Source organism: Coregonus lavaretus (genome assembly GCF_964263955.1).
Source record: "Coregonus lavaretus genome assembly, chromosome: 20".
Taxonomy (NCBI): domain Eukaryota; kingdom Metazoa; phylum Chordata; class Actinopteri; order Salmoniformes; family Salmonidae; genus Coregonus; species Coregonus lavaretus.
Window position 1 is genome coordinate 8,337,967 of NC_140007.1, and position 21,123 is coordinate 8,359,089.

The 21,123-nt window shown below is 42.4% G+C and overlaps 1 pseudogene across 1 annotated transcript in view; it reads left to right on the plus strand.

Annotated features, from left to right (window-relative positions):
• Positions 1 to 1,422: 1,422 nt before the first annotated feature.
• LOC311147594 (RAF proto-oncogene serine/threonine-protein kinase-like) overlaps positions 1,423 to 21,123 on the plus strand; it is a 21,991-nt pseudogene continuing 2,290 nt past the window's right edge. Inside the window, exons 1-16 of the transcript XR_014615628.1 lie at positions 1,423 to 1,939; positions 10,289 to 10,515; positions 10,902 to 11,014; positions 11,326 to 11,428; positions 11,524 to 11,681; positions 12,291 to 12,383; positions 13,863 to 14,016; positions 14,483 to 14,602; positions 14,773 to 14,815; positions 14,931 to 15,040; positions 15,195 to 15,313; positions 15,524 to 15,607; positions 15,885 to 16,061; positions 16,286 to 16,332; positions 16,502 to 16,620; positions 16,838 to 16,978. The product of XR_014615628.1 is annotated as an RAF proto-oncogene serine/threonine-protein kinase-like (transcript). The remainder of the gene's footprint in view (positions 1,940 to 10,288; positions 10,516 to 10,901; positions 11,015 to 11,325; positions 11,429 to 11,523; positions 11,682 to 12,290; positions 12,384 to 13,862; positions 14,017 to 14,482; positions 14,603 to 14,772; positions 14,816 to 14,930; positions 15,041 to 15,194; positions 15,314 to 15,523; positions 15,608 to 15,884; positions 16,062 to 16,285; positions 16,333 to 16,501; positions 16,621 to 16,837; positions 16,979 to 21,123) is intronic.

Consider the following 21,123-nt stretch of genomic DNA (forward strand, 5'->3'; position numbering starts at 1 on the left):
GATCATTCTCCTCCTCAAATGGCCTTGGCGATAGAATTCTGGGGTCTTCAATGTCATCATCCGTGGTTACCTCAGGGGACCTTCAGCTGGGGTCCTGATCTTGATCACATGATCAATTGAGTAGTTGGTTTGAAGGTAAGATCCTAAGATCCTCCTGCTCCATTTAAGAGCGCACGCTTGTACTTTGCTATGAGAGAGTAATCTATTTCATGATGAGAACATGTCTCAAATAGGATAGATGCAGTCATTTTTTGATTCAATTTCAAATTGTTAGGCTACCAATATTTATCTATTTAAAGTCACCAAGATTTTAAAATCCCCTGTAAAAAATCTAGTTTGATCACTATTTACACAGTAAAACTCAGTTAATTAATTTGACAATTGACTCCCCAGTTGACTCCTGGTACAGATACAAAATACATACAGCCTTTAGAAAATAGTCTAATGTAGATGTCCACTGAGTTAGTCTATAGGTAGTGCCTTATTTTCACCAGATGATGGGGTGCTTGTTATTCTTTTGATGGATTTCTCATTCTGCAACTGAGTATTCATATCCCTTGACTTATTCCACATTTGTTGTGTTACAGCCTGAATTCAAAATTGATTAAATTGGGGGCTCGACTGAGGGACCTTACAGATAATTGTATGTGTGGGGTACAGAGATGAGGTAGTCATTCAAAACTCATGTTAAACACTATTACTGCACACAGAGTGAGTCCATGCAAGTTATTATGTGACTTGTTAAGCACATTTTTACTCCTGAACTTATTTAGGCTTGCCATAACAAAGGGCTTGAATACTTGTTGACTCAAGACATTTCAGCTTTTAATTTTTAATTAATTTGTAAACATTTCTAAAAACATAATTCCACTTTGACATTATGGGGTATTGTGTGAATTTATTAAGGCCAGTGACACAAAATCTCAATTCTTTCCATTTTAAATTCAGGCTGTAATGCAACAAAATGTGGAAAAAGTAAAGGGGTGTGAATACATTCTGAAGGCACTGCTGTATGGTCTACAAAAAAAGTATTGAATAATATAATTGCCTGCTTTTAATCTTAATTCACCATACATTGTACAGATTCACAGATTTTTGTTTTGAAATGTTGATAGAATGGCTAATATTTTGGTGTAACAGGCCTACTTTTCAATTTCACCACTGTCATTTTATTCATCCTAAATGCCTCCCCTTTAGATAGCTAGGCTAAGTGTTGTCTCATTTGTCAGTGCCCAACCTGCATCACACATTCATAATGCAGTACTAACATTCTATTAGGCTACACCTCCACTTTTTTGACTTTGTTTTCTTTTCACCAGTTATTGGCATAAAAAGTAAATATCAAAAGTGTCAGAGTGGGTGGGCTTAAATGTGTGTCCTCATTATGGCGCAGTGAGTGTGTATGGCTGAAATTATTTTTATGGCTGCAGGGTCCTGTTTCAATCACTGGCGTCAGGCAGGCGCACGACACGAGCTCAAAGTCTTTCACCTTCTGCGTATCGCCGTAAATATTGCGAACAACAAAACTAGGCTACAACACATTTTTGAGAGTTTTAATTTGCCATCAACCTAATAGAAGCTGACGGTTCTAGTGTCCTTCACTTGTGACTTTGAGAAGGTGTCTCCTTTGGACTTGTAGGACCTAGGCTACAGTCATTTTTTTCACGCAGCGTAAGTAATGGAAGAAAGACTAAATATATTTTTAGGGATTGGTTGAGTAACCCATCGGGTTTCCCTAGTTGGTGGACATTATTGCATACATGGGAATGGTTTGGTAGCCTACATTGATACATTGTTACTTTTTTCCGGGCTCCACATTTTGGATTAATCATAATAACACGCTACTTTTTTCTCTCTGAATGCGTTCCAAATACGATGATGTCATCGACTCCACATTTCCTCAAGTTATGGCGGAGCTGAAGTTTTCTAACTTGTCTTGGTAAGTTTGCTCTGACAGTGCCATTAATTCTGCACAAAATTGGATTGCAGCTGTCGTCTTTCTCCCGCGCCAGATCACTGCGAGTCTTTTTGGAGTCAGTAGAACAAATTGGTTTATTTATTGTGATTGGAAAATGGTGATGTGTGAAGTTTCGGTTGATGTAGAAGTTTGGATCGTACGGGAAAGGGCCCTAGATAGGCTGTTGTCATATTTTAGACAGCGTGGCATTGTTTATGCTACTTCAATCCAACAGTGTTTAGAGGAAATGTTGAGTTGACCTTACAAATTATAGGACTGAGAATTCAGTAATTTCTACCACTATTCTCCTCCACAACTATATTTACTTATTTAGCGAAATGTATATAATCTATGCCTTGCATTCTATTCTCATTCTATAACACATTAACATTTGTCATCGCTTTATTTTATTTTTTTGAGAAATGCAATGTGTAGTATAGCCAGCCAGGTTACTTTATAGAACATGTATGTTCATTAATGAAATGGCTCTGTTTATGTATGCGTAATTATTGCATTTCATACATTTTCACCCTTTAATGTAGTAAGTAGGCCTATGAACTGATAGTGTGATAAATCTAAGTGAATTGTTTTGCAGTCGGGGTTTGTTCAAGTACGTCAGCTCTGCGCAGTGTTGCGCAAAGGAGGGAACGGGGACAAAAAGAATCTGTTAGGCATGTGTCCTTTCCCTAAACATTCCACCAATGATATATATGTATGTATTCACTAGATGACTGACAGGGGGCGCTGTTCTGAAGGCACCGTCCGCCATTATGATACTCTTCAAAACGAACAGCTTCCATAGGAATTCATGGTAATTTACAGTATCAATGTAATGTAAAAATACATGCATTTAAATATGTATTTGTTGTAGTGGGGACTGCAACATAAGAACAACAAAAAAAAAAGCCTAAATGTTTTATATAAATGTTTTTATTGGCTTCTGTTCAATTCATACAATACTATGTTTTTTTTTTTATCTTCCAAAACCTGTAGCTGTTGAAATTAAAGCATGTAGCTCACCTTTCTACACTACAAAGCAACACAATGTCGATTACTATAATGTAAAGCTGGAGAAGTTAATGCTTGATCCCATAATAATATGTTTTCAATATCGCTGACCAATTAAAGATCAATCTGATGTAAAGTTACTTCCACCAGTAAATAGAAATTGCAATAGAGTCAAGATCAATCAATTACTGTTAGTACAATAAACCTAGGAACTCCCTTACGACAATAGATTGCAGTCAGAGTGCAGTATAACTGCAGTACACTGTAGTATAACTGCAGTTAGAGTGCAGTATAACTGCAGTATGCTGCAAATACTGCGTCCAAAATAACACAGTTTTTTTACTGCAGTAATTTTGCAGTATTACTGCTGTAGTAACCGCAGTCTGCAGATAGACATTATTGAGCCAAAAGCTTGACGCGCTGCAAGTCCCGCCTCTCCCATTTACTCATTGGTTTTTGCGAGCATACTAACCCACGTGGGTGATTGAGAGATGAACGAGGTCCACACACCAGTCCAGTTGATGGCAGTAATGCTAATGCACCTTAAAGTTGGTTTCCAACCGCCATATAAAATCCACAGAAGAAGAGCAAGAAGAAAGATGAACGAGGATAGATGAATAAAACCTAACTAGGGTTCCCCTTTTATCTGTGGATTAATTGTCGGGGTAGAGAACACACAATTTTGTATGACTCAAAATGGGTACAAATTCTAAAAAAATCCAGCTAAAAAAGACCATACCCACTGGGCACACACTGTTTGAATCAACGTTGTTTCCACATCATTTCATGAAATTACGTTGAACCAATGTGGAATAGACGTTGAATTGACGTCTGTGCCCAGTTGGTATGCATTTCAGGTAAAATAACAAATCAGGACAAATTAGCTAGCAACACCAAGCTAGCTAAATGGCCATGAATGTTTCATGTGTGTTTCGACCTGTCCCCAAATTAATATAGTTGGTTCACAGTTGGTTTTGGTATTTTAACCTCCATCGTGTGTATGTTGATTTTGTCCATCCACACCAGACGCGATCATGACACACAGGTTAAAATATCCACAGATAAAAAGGGAAACCTAGTTAGTTTTTAGTTGGTTATCTTTAATTAATCTCTCATCGTTTGTCTTTCAAGCATCCACGTGGGTTTGTATCTTCCTGATAGCCAATAACTTGCAGCGTGTGGAGCGTCTCAAATAGAACCAAGTTCTATTTTAGCTCTTGGCTACGCAGACGCTCATTCACACACGCGAGCGGATTGAGTGAAATGATTGAATAACATGTATTTGTACATTTATTTTGCAATGCTCGTGCATGCAACGTGGCCGGTGAGGTTTGCATTTTAGGTTTACTTTGCACTAATAGAAATTGTGGTGGTGCATTGTATAACTTGTTGCTTCTGAACTGTGCATTTAGCCTAATTGTAGCCTATCATGCATATTGAAAACAACAACTTCTTAGTGAATCCGATAAATAAACACAATCTTTGTCACAATTTGTCTTTGGCAGGCTAATACCTAATTCTCGAAGTCCTCCTGACTTCAGAGTCTGGAATGGCTCTTTTATGTTGTCGGCACAATGCGTTGATAATGAAGGAGGCTGTGCCTTTACTGGTTGGCTCTCCTTTGTGTCTTTCTCACTCAAACACCCACACGCACAGCCAAACGCAGGCCCCGAGCAATCCAAACAACGAGGTCTCAACCCCCGAGGATTTTTGTTGTTGTTGAAAGAACCAATCAAACCCGTTGCATAATTTCTGAGTGAATATTGCATTAACCTCTTAAGGATCTGACCCTTTTTGTCAATTTCTGCCTAAAATGACATACCCAAATCTAACTGCCTGTAACTCAGGACCTGAAGCAAGGATATGCATATGCTTGATACCATTTGAAAGGAAACACTTTGAAGTTTGCGGAAATGTGAAATTAATGTAGGAGAATATAAGACATTAGATCTGGTAAAAGATAATACAAACCAAAAAACATGTGTTTTGAATTTTCTTTTTTGTTTCATCATCTTTGAAATGCAAGAGAAAGGCCACAATATAATATTGCAGTTTAGGCGCAGCAGTGTGTGTGCACAGTTTCAGATTGATCCAGTGAAGCATTGCAATACTGGACTATTTTGTATGAAGTCTGCCCAAATGTGCCGAATTGGTCAATTGATACATTTTGAAGTACATAACTATAGAGAACACACAAAAATGATTTGGTAATACAAAATGTAAGTTTACACACTCTCAGGAATGTCATACATGATGGATCATTAGCTTATACACTAACTTTCACACATCTAGATGGCCGGGCGGGGTAGGTGTGGAGCCAGAGACAGCAGGGGTTCAAACTATAGAACCCAGTTCCTACATTTGAATATAAACATTTATTTTATCAAACAAAACGATGCTACATTTTATCTCTGGGACCCTTAGGATGACAAATCAGAGCAAGATTACTGAATGTACAGTGGGGAGAACAAGTATTTGATACACTGCCGATTTTGCAGGTTTTCCTACTTACAAAGCATGTAGAGGTCTGTAATTTTTATCATAGGTACACTTCAACTGTGAGAGACGGAATCTAAAACAAAAATCCAGAAAATCACATTGTATGATTTTTAAGTAATTAATTTGCATTTTATTGCATGACATAAGTATTTGATCACCTACCAACCAGTAAGAATTCCGGCTCTCACAGACCTGTTAGTTTTTCTTTAAGAAGCCCTCCTGTTCTCCACTCATTACCTGTATTAACTGCACCTGTTTGAACTTGTTACCTGTATAAAAGACACCTGTCCACACACTCAATGAAACAGACTCCAACCTCTCCACAATGGCCAAGACCAGAGAGCTGTGTAAGGACATCAAGGATAAAATTGTAGACCTGCACAAGGTTGGGATGGGCTACAGGACAATAGGCAAGCAGCTTGGTGAGAAGGCAACAACTGTTGGCGCAATTATTAGAAAATGGAAGAAGTTCAAGATGACGGTCAATCACCCTCAGTCTGGGGCTCCATGCAAGATCTCACCTCGTGGGGCATCAATGATCATGAGGAAGGTGAGGGATCAGCCCAGAACTACACGGCAGGACCTGGTCAATGACCTGAAGAGAGCTGGGACCACAGTCTCAAAGAAAACCATTAGTAACACACTACGCCGTCATGGATTAAAATCCTGCAGCGCACGCAAGGTCCCCCTGCCATAGCCAGCGCATGTCCAGGCCCGTCTGAAGTTTGCCAATGACCATCTGGATGATCCAGAGGAGGAATGGGAGAAGGTCATGTGGTCTGATGAGACAAAAATAGAGCTTTTTGGTCTAAACTCCACTCGCCGTGTTTGGAGGAAGAACAAGGATGAGTACAACCCCAAGTACACCATCCCAACCGTGAAGCATGGAGGTGGAAACATCATTCTTTGGGGTTGCTTTTCTGCAAAGGGGACAGGACGACTGCACCGTATTGAGGGGAGGATGGATGGGGGCATGTATCGCGAGATCTTGACCAACAACCTCCTTCCCTCAGTAAGAGCATTGAAGAAGGGTCGTGGCTGTGTCTTCCAGCATGACAACGACCCGAAACACACAGCCAGGGCAACTAAGGAGTGGCTCCGTAAGAAGCATCTCAAGGTCCTGGAGTGGCCTAGCCAGTCTCCAGACCTGAACCCAATATAAAATCTTTGGAGGGAGCTGAAAGTCCGTATCGCCCAGTGACAGCCCCGAAACCTGAAGGATCTGGAAAAGGTATGGAGGAGTGGGCCAAAATCCCTGCTGCAGTGTGTGCAAACCTGGTCAAGACCTACAGGAAACGTATGATCTCTGTAATTGCAAACAAAGGTTTCTGTACCAAATATTAAGTTCTGCTTTTCTGATGTATCAAATACTTATGTCATGCAATAAAATGCTAATTAATTACTTAAAAATCATACAATGTGATTTTCTGGATTTTTGTTTTAGATTCCGTCTCTCACAGTTGAAGTGTACCTATGATAAAAATTACAGACCTCTACATGCTTTGTAAGTTGGAAAACCTGCAAAATCGGCAGTGTATCAAATACTTGTTCTCCCCACTGTATGTACATTATTTACCTTCAGAGGTGGACAATAGTCAACCTGATTATTTTGAACACAACTCCAACTGGGGCATGGTGGTCTTACCGCCTATGGACGTGTACCTGTTGAGTAGGCCCCTGGTTTGGTTTTGTGACCTGTGAACCTTGTGGGGTTAAAGTTTACAACAGTAGTCAATCATCTCTGTCATGTTAACTGTTCTCTGTGTAAGATGTATCTCTTGTGTCCACACCCCACACCACCAGAGAGAGGCTGAGTATTTACATTTGTTGTGTTTATGTGTGCTGCTGCATTTGTATTGAAAACAAGAGCGAAGCAGGTGCATATTTGTAGTAAAATGGGCCAAAGGGCTTGCTGGTACAATTTGATGAGATCTATCAACTAGAAAGTGCTAGAAAGTCTTTTTCAGATAATTATTAATTTAAATGAGGACACAACATTTCAAGAGTTTCTTTCCAAAATGCTAAATATCCATTTTCAGAAATGTTGGTAAATTAGCTTTTATTGTTTAAAGAACTTATGAAAGAGATTGGTATGTTTTTTCACTATCTAATCATGGCATGGGATTGTTCAATGACATACATGTATTAGTTTGAAATCTATCACTTGATGGTTTCATTTCAGAGAGACAAATAATCATGTTTTTTTGCAAAACGTTATATATCCGCCACACTCTCAGAGAAATAAGTAGTACTCCTAGGTTTTACACAGTCAAATGTAACAACTAACTATTTTCTTTTTAAAGAACTGTACAAATGATACATTTGTGACATCAATATTTTAATTTTTATGAATCAGTACAGTAGTATGAGATCTGTATGTAAAACATTTACATTTGACATTTTAGTCATTTAGCACATGCTCCTATCCAGAGCGACTTACAGTTAGTGCATTCATCTTAAGATAGCTAGGTGAGACTGTCACGATCGTCGTTAGATGAAGCGGACCAAGGCGCAGCGTGATATGCGTACATACTTTTATTGCAGTACACAACACGAACCAAAACAACAAAACAAATGATACGTGAAGTCCTGGGTTGAACACAAACCTTCCGGAACAAGATCCCACAAATTAACAGTGCCAAACAGGCTGCCTAAGTATGGGTCCCAATCAGAGACAACAAGCTACAGCTGCCTCTGATTGGGAACCACCCTGGCCAACATAGATCTAAACGATCTAGAACACAAACATAGAAAACTAAACAATGAAACCTACACACCCTGGCTCAACATAAAGAGTCCCCAGAGCCAGGGCGTGACAGTACCCCCCCCAAAGGCGCGGACTGCGACCGCGCCACACCAACACAACAGGGTAGGGGCCGGGTGGGCATTCCGCCTCGGAGGCGGATCCGGCTCCGGGCGTGACCACCACACTCTCTCTACCCCCCCGTTGCGCCCCTGGTCTGGTCCCACTGGCCGGAGCTGGACTGAACCCCGGTGGAGCGGATTGCTCTGGCTCCGGCGTGGAGCAGCTGACCGGTGCCGGATCAGGCACCGGTGGAACAGGCACGGACCGTGCCGGACTGACGACGCGCACCACTGGCTTGGTGCGGGGAGCAGGAACGGGCCGGACCGGGCTGACGACGCGCACCACTGGCTTGGTGCGGGGAGCAGGAACGGGCCGGACCGGGCTGGCGACGCGCACCACTGGCTTGGTGCGGGGAGCAGGAACGGGCCGGACCGGGCTGACGACGCGCACCACTGGCTTGGTGCGGGGAGCAGGAACGGGCCGGACCGGGCTGACGACGCGCACCACTGGCTTGGTGCGGGGAGCAGGAACGGGCCGGACCGGGCTGACGACGCGCACCATTGGCTTGGTGCGGGGAGCAGGAACAGGCCGGACCGGGCTGACGACGCGCACCATTGGCTTGATGCAGGGAGCAGGTACAGGCCGGACCGGGCTGGCGACGCGCACCACAGGCTTAGTGCGGGGAGCAGGAACGGGGCTGACCGTACTGGGAACACACACCACTGGCCTTGTGCGGGAATCAGGAACGGGCCGGACCGGACTGGGTTTCCTCATAAACCTCCGCTCCCTCTGCTGCCTACTCAGTTCCTCTCGCCGTGCCTCCACACTATCCTTCTCCCTCGTGACCAGTGGCCCCCGTAACCTGGCGGCCTCCTCTGCCAACCTGCTGAACCGCTCTATCGCGGCCTCCCGCTGCCTCGTCGTCCACGGCGTGAGCCCCCCCCTACATTTTTTTTGGGCTTGTCTCTCCCCCGTGCTCATGGCCTCCATCCCTCTTGCCAGACTCGCACTCATCTCCTCCCAGGTCCATCCTCTCTCCTCGTCACGCTGCTTGATCCAGTCGAGGTGGGATCTTCTGTCACGATCGTTACATGAAGCGGACTAAGGCGCAGCGTGATATGCGTACATACTTTTATTGCAGTACACAACACGAACCAAAACAACAAAACAAATGATACGTGAAGTCCTGGGTTGAACACAAACCTTCCGGAACAAGATCCCACAAATTAACAGTGCCAAACAGGCTGCCTAAGTATGGGTCCCAATCAGAGACAACAAGCTACAGCTGCCTCTGATTGGGAACCACCCTGGCCAACATAGATCTAAACGATCTAGAACACAAACATAGAAAACTAAACAATGAAACCTACACACCCTGGCTCAACATAAAGAGTCCCCAGAGCCAGGGCGTGACAGAGACAACCACATATCACAGTCAAATATACAATATACAAACATTCCATTCCAGCTAAACAATGGATATATAGCATTTAGCCAAAGAAATATCATTTTAATACACACCTAAAATATAGCAATTAACAATCTGAGAACAGTAATATTTTACACACACATGAAGGTACCCAAGCGCGTTCATTTCTTGTGAAAAAAACACAAATGTGTAAAATTGGTGGATAAAGCATTTTGGAAATAAACTCATCATTTTTGCTTTGATTTTGAATCTTTGCAGGTGCTTTGTTTCGTGTGTGTTGATATGTAACGGATGTGCTGGTGAACCACGCTTGTGTGATGAGTAACCTTGCCTGAGTCCTTAATATTAGCATTTGCTACCTGAGCTGATTATCGTCAGGAGACTCAATTTCAAAGTATTCGAACCCATTCGGTCATAAATATATTGTTGATTTTGTCACAAAATAATTTTCAAACCCAACATGCAACCTCACACAACTTTACTTGCTCTTAACAGAGTCATCCAGTGTCATGTGTAGAAACCTTGCCTAGTTCACAGTCTACTGACATGGCTGACCTCTAGTGTGACCTGATATTCTCTGTGTCCCCAGAGCGCTGAGAGCACTAGTGTTTGCTGATGGAGCACCTCCAGGGAGCGTGGAAGACCCTGAGCAACGGCTTTGGAATGAAGGACTCTGTGTTCGACGGCCCCTGTCTCTCCCCCACCATGGTTCAGGGCTTTCCCTACCAGCGCCGCGCCTCAGACGACAGCAAGATCCCCGACTCTAAGACCAGCAGCACCATCCGAGTCTACCTCCCCAACCAGCAGCGCACCGTGGTGAGTCTAATGGAATAGTAATATTAATGTTACAACTAACAGTACATTTCATTTGAAGAGCCTTTCAAAACACCCAAAGACACTGTACACATGGACACATAAGGAAAACAGTAGTTCAGAGGACAGTGAGTGAGTGGGATTATGGAAACAACAACACATTGTTGCACTGCTGTTGTTTTGAGTGCTTAATTACCTGAATCATCTAAGTCTGTTGGTGGAAAATTGCTGCCTAGATTGATTGTCACCATCATACACAGACCAAAGGGTATACCATTATCCCAAATCATCCCATTATCCCAAAAGGTAATATATTATGCACATGTTTGTGTTTTAACTAGTCACAGTATGTGTTGTTGTTGTTAAGTGTGTTTGTTGTGGTCCCCCAGGTGAACGTGAGGCCAGGTATGACCCTGCACAGCTGCCTGATCAAAGCGCTGAAGGTGCGGGGTCTGCAGCCGGAGTGCTGTGCTGTCTTCAGACTGCACCCAGGACAGAGGAGGTACGCACTAGGCACTGGAGGGGGAGATCAGAGGGGTGTCACAGGGTCAGATATTATTTCACCCATCTAATATCTAAAGCTAGGATTGGGAGTGGGGCAAGCTGATCCTAGATCTGTGGTTAGGGGCAACTTCTACCTTGTTTAATTTTTTCAACGATGTGGTTAAACTTTGCTGCAAAAAGCTTTCAACAGCTATTCCACCTTTCAGGTAGATGTGTTGAATGACCTTTTCTTGTAAAGGTTAGTTGTCTAGGTCTGTACTCTCCAGTAGATGTTACCTTACAAAATGTGTCATGTCCCTTTTCTAACAGTAAAAAGTCACGTATGGATTGGAATACCGACTCTACCTCACTAATTGGGGAAGAACTGCTGGTGGAAGTTTTAGATCACGTCCCCTTGACGACGCACAACTTTGTAAGTAGCCCATAAATCATTTTACACCATTCACCCAGGCAGTTAGCATTGACTGGAAAATAAATAAATATTGAATTCTCCTCTTTAACTTTCAGGTTCGGAAAACATTTCTTAAGTTGGCCTTCTGCGATATATGCCAGAAGTTCCTTTTGAATGGTTTCCGTTGCCAAACATGCGGCTACAAATTCCATGAGCATTGCAGCACCAAAGTGCCCACGATGTGTGTGGATTGGAGCAACATCAGACAGCTCCTGTAAGTCTCCTCTCCTCTACTGTGCAGAGCAAAACAAAATGTCTGCCAACACCTAACTGTTTGTATTGAATAGCAAGAACACTTACAAAACAATATGAATGTACAGTACAACTATATAGCAATCAGTGAATAAATAATGTTATGAATAGGGGATAAATAAGATAAATTAATGTACTGCTCTCACAGTCTGCATTATTCATAGATATTCTGAACAAATAGATAGAAATGACGAGTTCTACAAATGAAATATCCAATTGCTGTGAACGGTGTTGTCAGGTTAAGGTAACCTCTGTTTATATTGTTCCTGTAGTAGACTAGTTCATAGGGACACAGTTTAGCATACAGGCACTGAAAATATATAATTGTTTTGCATGCAGGTTTTAGAACTCCATATTTCATCAGTAAGCATTTGTAGATGGCTATCACTGATAATGAAGAGATACATGTCATTTTATCTGGCAACCTTCCATGGTGCTTTCTTTATCCTGAAGTATTTTAAACAGATCTATCTGTCTGTCTCTGTCTCTGTCTGTCTTTTTCTTTCTTGTTCTCTCTCTCTCTCTCTCTCTCTCTCTCTCTCTCTCTCTCTCTCTCTCTCTCTCTCTCTAGGTTGTTCCCTACATCAGGTGAAAGTGGGGGTCCATCTCTTCCTCCTCTTACATCTCGACGAATGAGAGAATCACTATCCCGATTCCCTAGCAGGTACGGCCACCCCTCCTGCTCCTGACCTCTGACCTAACACCTCTGACCCCTGAATGATATTGGTCCCATGGGCCACTTTCACCATAGTACTGTGAGCAAGGCTATCTCCAGGCAGCAACACAGCATCAGCAATCAGACAACTACAGAAGTTGAGTAAAAGTCTTCCAATTGACTTACTATTTAACATAGACTAAGGGTTGCGTGCGGTAGTAATTGATTTAACTACAGTACGGTAAGGTGAGGTAAGTACTTTGGCTCTTGGAGGTAATGGTGGCCAAATGCTAAGGGTTCTTTGATTGCCATGCTTGACTGGCCCTCAGCTGATGCAGCTGTACGTTGTAAAGCACTTTAACTTGGGCCTCAAACTGAATTAAAGCCTGTTTTTGATTACGTCTCCAGCTTTATGAAGCTTTCCCTGTCCAGGGGGCTGATGTAAGCAGAGGTGTGAAAAAAGCCTGTGGTTCCAGAAGCATTTATAACAGTTTAAAGCACTCAGATCGCCAAATTAGCTCATACACATTATCAAGTTGTTCCTTGCAGAACAATCTAAAATGCTCTTTCGAAACAAATTCCTGTTTTGGCCAAAAGGGGGATTTGTTCTCATAGAGTGCTTTACACGGTTAGAAGTGTGGTGTAATTAAGCAATAAGGCCCAAGGGCGTGTGGTATATGGCCAAAATACCACGGCTAAGGGCTGTTCGTTGCGTCAGCCCTTAGCCGTGGTATATTGGCAATATACCACAAACCCCAGAGTTGCCTTATTGCTATTATCAACTGGTTACCAACGTAATTAGAGCAGTAAAAATAAATGTTTTGTCATACCTGTGGTATACAGTCTGATATACCACGACTGTCAGCCAATCAACATTCAGGGCTTGAACCACCCAGTTTATAATACAGTATAAGCGCTGTTGTGGTACATCACTCACAGGGAGTGCCACTTTCACTAGCAACCGACAATACAGTACACGAGACTGTCCAGCAGCAGTGTACCAGGGTTTATGACGCAACATGTCAGAAATGAAACTGACAAACTGCCGTCCACCACAACCCTGTGAGACTAATTTGAAGAAGTTTCTGAATTATATTATGTGCGAAGTTTTCCCTAACAAGAACTGATGGTGTATGTAGAATGTGTAAGCATTAACAGAGCACCTCAATGGTATCTATCTGAGGACTATCTAAGACTTACAGAAACAACAATAGTAATAATTCAATCATGGTAATACTATTTGATCTTTGATAATCCAAACAATTGTCATGAGAAAACCATTACACTATTATACCTTGCGAAAGACTATTGTCCTGTCCAGGGGGCCCTGTGATAGACTAGCGTCCTGTCCAGGGGGTGTACTTAACTACATCAAGCTGCCTCACAATACTGAAACAGGAGATGCTTATATGAGCCGTACCGGCTCGCACAAGCCAAGGCGGTGTCCCAACACCTAAGCCTGATGTTGCCCCTGTGTTCATCCCCCAGCTCTCTGCACCGCTACTCCACCCCTCACGCCTTCAACTACACGGCCCCCTACCCATCCACAGGGGGCACTCTGTCCCAGAGGCAGCGCTCCACCTCCACGCCCAACGTCCACATGGTCAGCACCACCCTGCCCGTCGACAGCAGCATGATCGAGGTAACAACACACCACATGGGCCCCCAGGGGACTCCTGGAGGTCCAGGCAGCCCAAACTGAAAATAACCTCCCTGCCCGATCTGGCCCTTCTTACATGCCAGGAATCCCAACCAGCCTCCTCTGCCCCACTTCTGTCTACCGTCCTTCCCCTTACGTTTTCTATTAAGTAATTCATCTTGCATGATTACAATTTACTTTCCATGATTTTCTTGATTGTGTTCTATTCTCTTTGTTCGATATCACTTTTATATCCTGCACTTACTGTATTCCTTTCTGATTCGTTTTTTATGTTTCCATACCCGGGTGTATTTGGAAAAATTATAACTTGAATGCTGTATCTAATATGCCCACAAAATTGAACACCGCGGTAGCACTCTATCTCTCCTCCCTTACCTTCCTTTACTCTGTCCTCCCTTTCCTTCCCTGTCCTCACTGTCCCACTGTGTCGTGCCCTGATTGGGAGTAGCTAGATTGCCTGAATGCCTCCCCTAGCTCCTGGTGCAGGCGCTTCTGGCTGAAGAGGAGAGTAGGTATTGTTCGCTTCTCCAACTCTTTTCTTGAGGCGACGTCAGAGAGCCCAGCCAAGGTTAGGAGGCAGAGTGTCTGAGTGTTTGTGTGATAAACAACATGGCATGCCTTTCAACAGACTAGTATACACATGTTTTTACAGTTTCTGAATTATCAAACTGTGAATGACTAGTGTTCATTTGATATTTGTAAAAATGTGACAGAATATTTTCTCTTTTGTTTTTGTAGGAGGCAATGCGTAATCATGAAGCAATGCGTAATCATGACTCAGGTAAGATTTTCGAAAGTTTCTGCTAAGCTAAAGGAAACATGTATAACATCCCACAACAACATTTTTCTGTCATAACCTGGTGTGCGAATACTGTTGGTCCATCTTCCCTCCCTAGACGGGAGTTCCCCCAGCCAGAGTCCCACAAGCTGGTCTCAGTCTAAAACCCCAGCGCCAGACAGACGAGAAAGGGCTCCGTCATTCAACGCTCAGGAGAAACACAAAATAGTAAGTTAGACAGCCCCTGTAGCCTGTACAGTGACTGTGAGATAATAGCATCTTAATAGTACTTTTAATTCCTAGGAATATCTGCATACGTGTATTGAATGTAAGATCTACTGTATATAGAGAATGTGGCCTTATATTGACTATCCTCCTCCAGCGTCCGAGGGACAAGCGGGACTCTAGTTACTACTGGGAGATCGAGGCAAGTGAAGTGGTACTGCACTCCTGTATCGGCTCAGGCTCCTTCGGAACGGTATACAAAGGGGAAATGGCACGGTGAGCATGCTTCTGGATAAACACAATTCTTTTAACACTTGGTTTGTTGGAAGCTGTTTCTTCTAACCACCCACGAGTTTAACACTTGTGCTGAGTCTAGTCTACTTGGCAATTCTCTTCACCTCTTCTCTGTTGTGTAGTTTGTTGAGAGAAGATGGCCACACAGCAGCTAAGGAAGTTTCCTTACCACATGTTGTTTGTCTGTTGTAGGTGACGTAGCGGTGAAGATCCTAAAGGTGATTGACCCACACCGGAACAGTTCCAGGCCTTCAGAAACGAGGTGGCTGTGCTTAGGTAAGAGAGGGTGAGAGTAGTGAAGAGGACTATGGTGATACCCATATTGTATTCAGGGTATTTACTTTAGAGACAGCAATAAGTTGACCCTATAATGTGTTTATTGTTGATAGCATCATGCAGCGTTATCTCTCTCTCTCTCTCTCTCTCTCTCTCTCTCTCTCTCTCTCTCTCTTCTCTCTCTCTCTCTCTCTCTCTCTCTCTCTCCTCTCTCTCTCTCTCTCCTCTCTCTCTCTCGCTCTCTCCTCTCTCTCTCTCTCGCTCTCTCTGGCCACAGGAAACGCGACAACGTCAACATCCTGTTGTTCATGGGCTACATGACGAAGGACAACCTGGCCATCGTGACCCAGTGGTGTGAGGGCAGCAGCCTCTACAAACACCTCCACGTCCAGGAGACCAACTTACAGATGTTCCAGCTCATAGACATCGCCAGGCAGACAGCTCAGGGCATGGAGTGAGTCCATACAGCAGGGACAAGCTTAGGTGTAGAATGGTGCTACTGCTAGCTGTATAAGGATGCTAGTTTTACAAGGATGCTAACTTTAAATCAACGCTATAGAAGGGTGATAGCTTTAGAAGGATGCTAGATTGAGAAGGATGCGATTTTCTTCTCTTTTATATTTTTTACATGCAACTGAAATGTCCTAAAATACAATTTTCACTGTATTTCTCTTTCAGCTATTTGCATGCCAAAAACATCATCCACAGGGACATGAAATCAAACAGTATCCTTTTCTTCATACTTTTCACGCTCTGTCACTCTGTTGTGACAAAACTGAATAAAAAATGGTGTCGGCTTGAAATTAGACAGATTATGTATGAGCGCAGATATTTAGTTTTTTCCACAGACTCAGCAGTCTCTGCCACAGCTCTGCCTTCTTGACAGCAGTACAGATATCTTCCTACACGAGGGCCTGACGGTGAAGATTGGAGACTTTGGTCTGGCCACGGTCAAAGCCAGGTGGAGTGGATCTCACCAGGTGGAGCAACCCTCAGGGTCCATACTGTGGATGGTCAGTAACAGGACATAGAAAAGTTCATTGTGCATTTATTGTGTGTTTGACTCGACTCTGTTGAAATGACACAAAATGAAACTGAGAAGTTACCACCCATAAGACCCATATGAGAAGTTGATTCATTATGGGTTTCAGATTTACTCATTATGGTTCCGGAATTGTAAATGATATCAATTTAATCATGTTTGTCTGTTTTTCCATCCTCTGTTCTCAGGCTCCCGAGGTTATCCGATGCAGGACAATATGCCCTATAGTTTCCAGTCTGACGTGTACTCTTACGGTGTTGTTCTCTATGAGCTGATGACGGGAGAGCTGCCATACTCACAGATAGCCAACAGAGACCAGGTAAACGCAGGCCTGCCACACAGCCATCTCTAAAACCATGGTACTTTGACCTGTCCTGCCATGTTTGAGTTTAAAATAATCAAATATAACTAGGATTGTAGGATCCAGTTTCAGCCACGTGGTCTGTATTTCCCTGGCCTGGGTTCCAGTGTGTGTGTGTCAGCCAAAGGGTTAGAGGGGCTCTGTGTCACTGGCTGCTGACTGTTTGTTGTAGCACTGTAGCTCTTTCTATCTAGTACCTCGCTCTCTCTTTCCTCTCTCGTCTCTCTTTCTCCTATCTCTGTCTCTCTCTCTCTCTCTCTCTCTCTCTCTCTCTCTCTCTCTCTCTCGCTCTCTCTCTCTCTCTCTCTCTCTCTCTCATCTCTCTCCTCTCTCTCTCTCTCTCTCTCTCTCTCTCTCTCTCTCTCTCTCTCTCTCTCTCTCTCTCTCTCTCTCTCTCTCCTCTCTCTCTCTCTCTCTCTCTCTCTCTCTCTCTCTCTCTCTCTCTCTCTCTCTCTCTTTCTCTTGCTCTCTCAAATTCCAATAGCTTATTGGGAAGCTACATATTGTGTAAATATTGCCAAGGTGTCAATGTAGACAATATACACTGAGTGTACAAAACATTAGGAACACCTTCTAATATTGAGTTGCACCCCCTTTTGCCCTCAGAACAACTCAATTCGTCAGGGCATGAACTCTACAAGTGTCGAAAGTGTTCCACAGGAAAGGTGGCCCATGTTGACTCCAATGCTTCCACAGTTGTGTCAAGCGGTCTTCCGAGTGGCGCAGTGGTCTAAGTGCTAGCTGTGCCACTAGAGATCCTGTTCGAATCCAGGCTCTGTCGTAACTGGCCGTGACCGGGAGACCCATGGGGTGGCGCACAAGTCATCCAGGGTAGGGGGAGAGAATAGCTGGCAGGGAGGTAGCTCAGTTGGTAGAGCATGGTGTTTGCCATGCCAGGGTTGTGCGTTCGATTCCCACGGGGGGGGGGGGCAGTATGATAAAAAAAAAATAAAAAATGTATGGACTCACTGACTGTAAGTTGCTCTGGATAAGAGCGTCTGCTAAATGACTAAAATGTAAGTTGGCTGGATGTCCTTTGGGTGGTGGATCATTCTTGATATATAAGGGAGACTGTTGAGCGTTAAAAACCTAGCAGCATTGCAGTTCTTGACACACTCAAACTATAATTTAAATATTTTCCCGGTATTTTACAAATATTCCATCCTGAGAATAAATCACTTTTCTCTGGTAACCCAGTGTTTGCCGCCAAAGCTTTGATTAGAGTTTTGATCTGCATGAAAATTCAAACCTGATGCTACCTGAGCCTAATGAGCTATATATTAAATACATTAACGATATTTAATGAGCCCAAGCCCACAAAACCCAAATTATGTGCCATTATCCAATACATATATGATATAGGCTACTGCACAGAAAAACAAAAAGCCCATAGATGTAGCTAGCTATATGCTCTCTTGGGTAAATAAATTAAACTAGCTCCAGTAGGCTAATCTTATTGAGTATGAACTGTATTACTGTACAGTAGTGTATATACTGTATTATATGGACTGGAATTACGCACATTGTTCAAACCATAATAAAGCAGAAGAGAAACATGCGATTCTGGTGCAGCACTTGCAGCCTACAAAGTTACAAGTACAGTTGAAGTCGAAGTTTACATACACCTTAGCCAAATACATTTAAACTCTGTTTTTCACAATTTCTGACATTTAATCCTAGTAAAAATTCCCTGCCTTAGGTCAGTTAGGATCACCATTTTATTTTAAGAATGTGAAATCTCAGAATAATAGTAGAGAGAATGATTTATTTTATTTATTTCATCACATTCCCAGTGGGTCAGAGGTTTACGTGCACTCAATTAGTATTTGGTAGCGTTGCCTTTAAATTGTTTAACTTGGGTCAAACATTTCGGGTAGCCTTCCACAAGCTTCCCACAATAAGTTGGGTGAATTTTGGCCCATTCCTCAGACAGAGCTGGTGTAACTGAGTCAGGTTTGTAGGCCTCCTTGATCGAGCACTGTCTTTTCAGTTCTGCCCACAAATGTTCTATAGGATTGAGGTCAGGGCTTTGTGATGGCTACTCCAATACCTTGACTTTGTTGTCCTTAAGCCATTTTGCCACAACTTTGGAAGTATGCTTGGGGTCATTGTCCATTTGGAAGACCTATTTGCGACCAAGCTTTAACTTAGACATGCAGAGGCTGTGGAGAAGCCCGATTTAGACATTGCATATAATTTAACTGTTCCATTTCACGTGTTGTGGAAATTCTACACAGAGACACTCAAAGTCAATTGTTTATTATCAGAGCGCTGGTTCCAACCAACTCAGTACACATGTTGATCAGGAGCTCTTTCGGGCAGTCCCGTTAGTTTCTCTTATATACAGACAAGTTGTATTTGCATGATTTAGCTTATTCATCATTCTTAATTAATTCATCATTAACGTTTGCTTCATTTCATGTGACGGATCAATACTGGGTCATGCATGGAACAGACCAATACCTCACAAGGCTTTTTCTCTCTAAGCTGAGACCTTGAAACTGAGATATCTTTCGCTCTCAAAATAAGGGTCTGGGCGTACTGCCAAATTGCAGATACTGATAGTGAAGATTTGTTCAATCAGTCACTTGCATTGAACACAGAAATTGGTTATAAGAAAAGCACATAGAATAGAACACAGAAATTGGTTAATAGAAAAGCACAAACATAAACTTTCCATCACAACGTCATGCTGTTCATATAAATAATTTATTATAATTTACCGGTTCTCGCAGTTATTTATCCCGGGAAAAGGGAGCGCCTTTCAACCCTACCTGGCACCTACGACCATACCCTGTTCAAAGGCACTTCATATTTTGTCCTGCCTGTTCACCCTCTGAATGGCACACATACACAATCCATGTCTCAATTGTCTCAAGGCTTAAAAATCCTTCTTTAACCTGTCTCCTCCCCTACACTGATTGAAGTGATTTAACAAGTGACATCAATAAGGGATCATAGCTTTCACCTGGATTCACCTGATCAGTCTATGTCATTGAAAGAGTGTTTTGTACACTCATTGTACACGTTGTAATGAAAAATATATAAAATGATAAATAATAATCAAATCAAATTGTCATAATAATAAAATAATAGAAATAACAATATAATGACAACAGTGGATAGTAATATAAAAATAGGATAAATAATGTGGACAATAATAGACGAAACATGAAAAATAACAAGCTACTATTAATACTACTAAAATGAATGCTACCACAACTGTTATTTAGACTAATACCACAACTATCCCTACAATACCATTACCACTACTAGGTATCATTACTACCACCAATATTTCTACCTACTACCTACTAACACTATTACTACTATTATCATCACCACTATATTAGTGCTAGAACTACTATCATCATTACTACTACTACTACTACTACTACTACTACTACTACTACTACTACTACTACTACTACTACTACTAATACTACCATTAAACTACTACCATCATAATTACTACTACTACTACCACCACTACTACCATTAAACTACTACCATCATCATTACTACTACTACCACCATTAAACTACTACCATCATCATTACTACTACTACCACCACTACTACCATTCAACTACTACCATTAAACTACTACCATCATCATTACTACTACTACCACCATCACTACCACCATTAAACTACTACCATTACCATTACCCCCTACTACCCTTACCACTACCATTTGGATCACGGCAATAATAACAACAATAATAGCAATAACAATAATAATATCAAATGTTACTGCTTATTGATACAGATTTAGTTACTCAGGCTATGGCAGGCAAATACATATTTGGCTGCAAGAGGAGCCATTGCTCCTTCACTCATGAGTATTTTAAAATGTTCCTCTGGGTTTAATAATGCTATATCTTTTTTTATAAATGAGAATGACTCTTGCTGAATAATATTTTTTGCAATGGAGGAGGAAGTGCATCTCTGTCTCTACTTCCCTTTTGTGCAGTGACCACATACACACTCTCTCTCTCTCTCTCTCTCTCTCTCTCTCTCTCTCTCTCTCTCTCGCTCTCTGAAGTGCATCTCTGTCTCTACTTCCCCTGTCGTGCAGTGACCACATAAAAGCTCTCTGAAGTGCATCTCT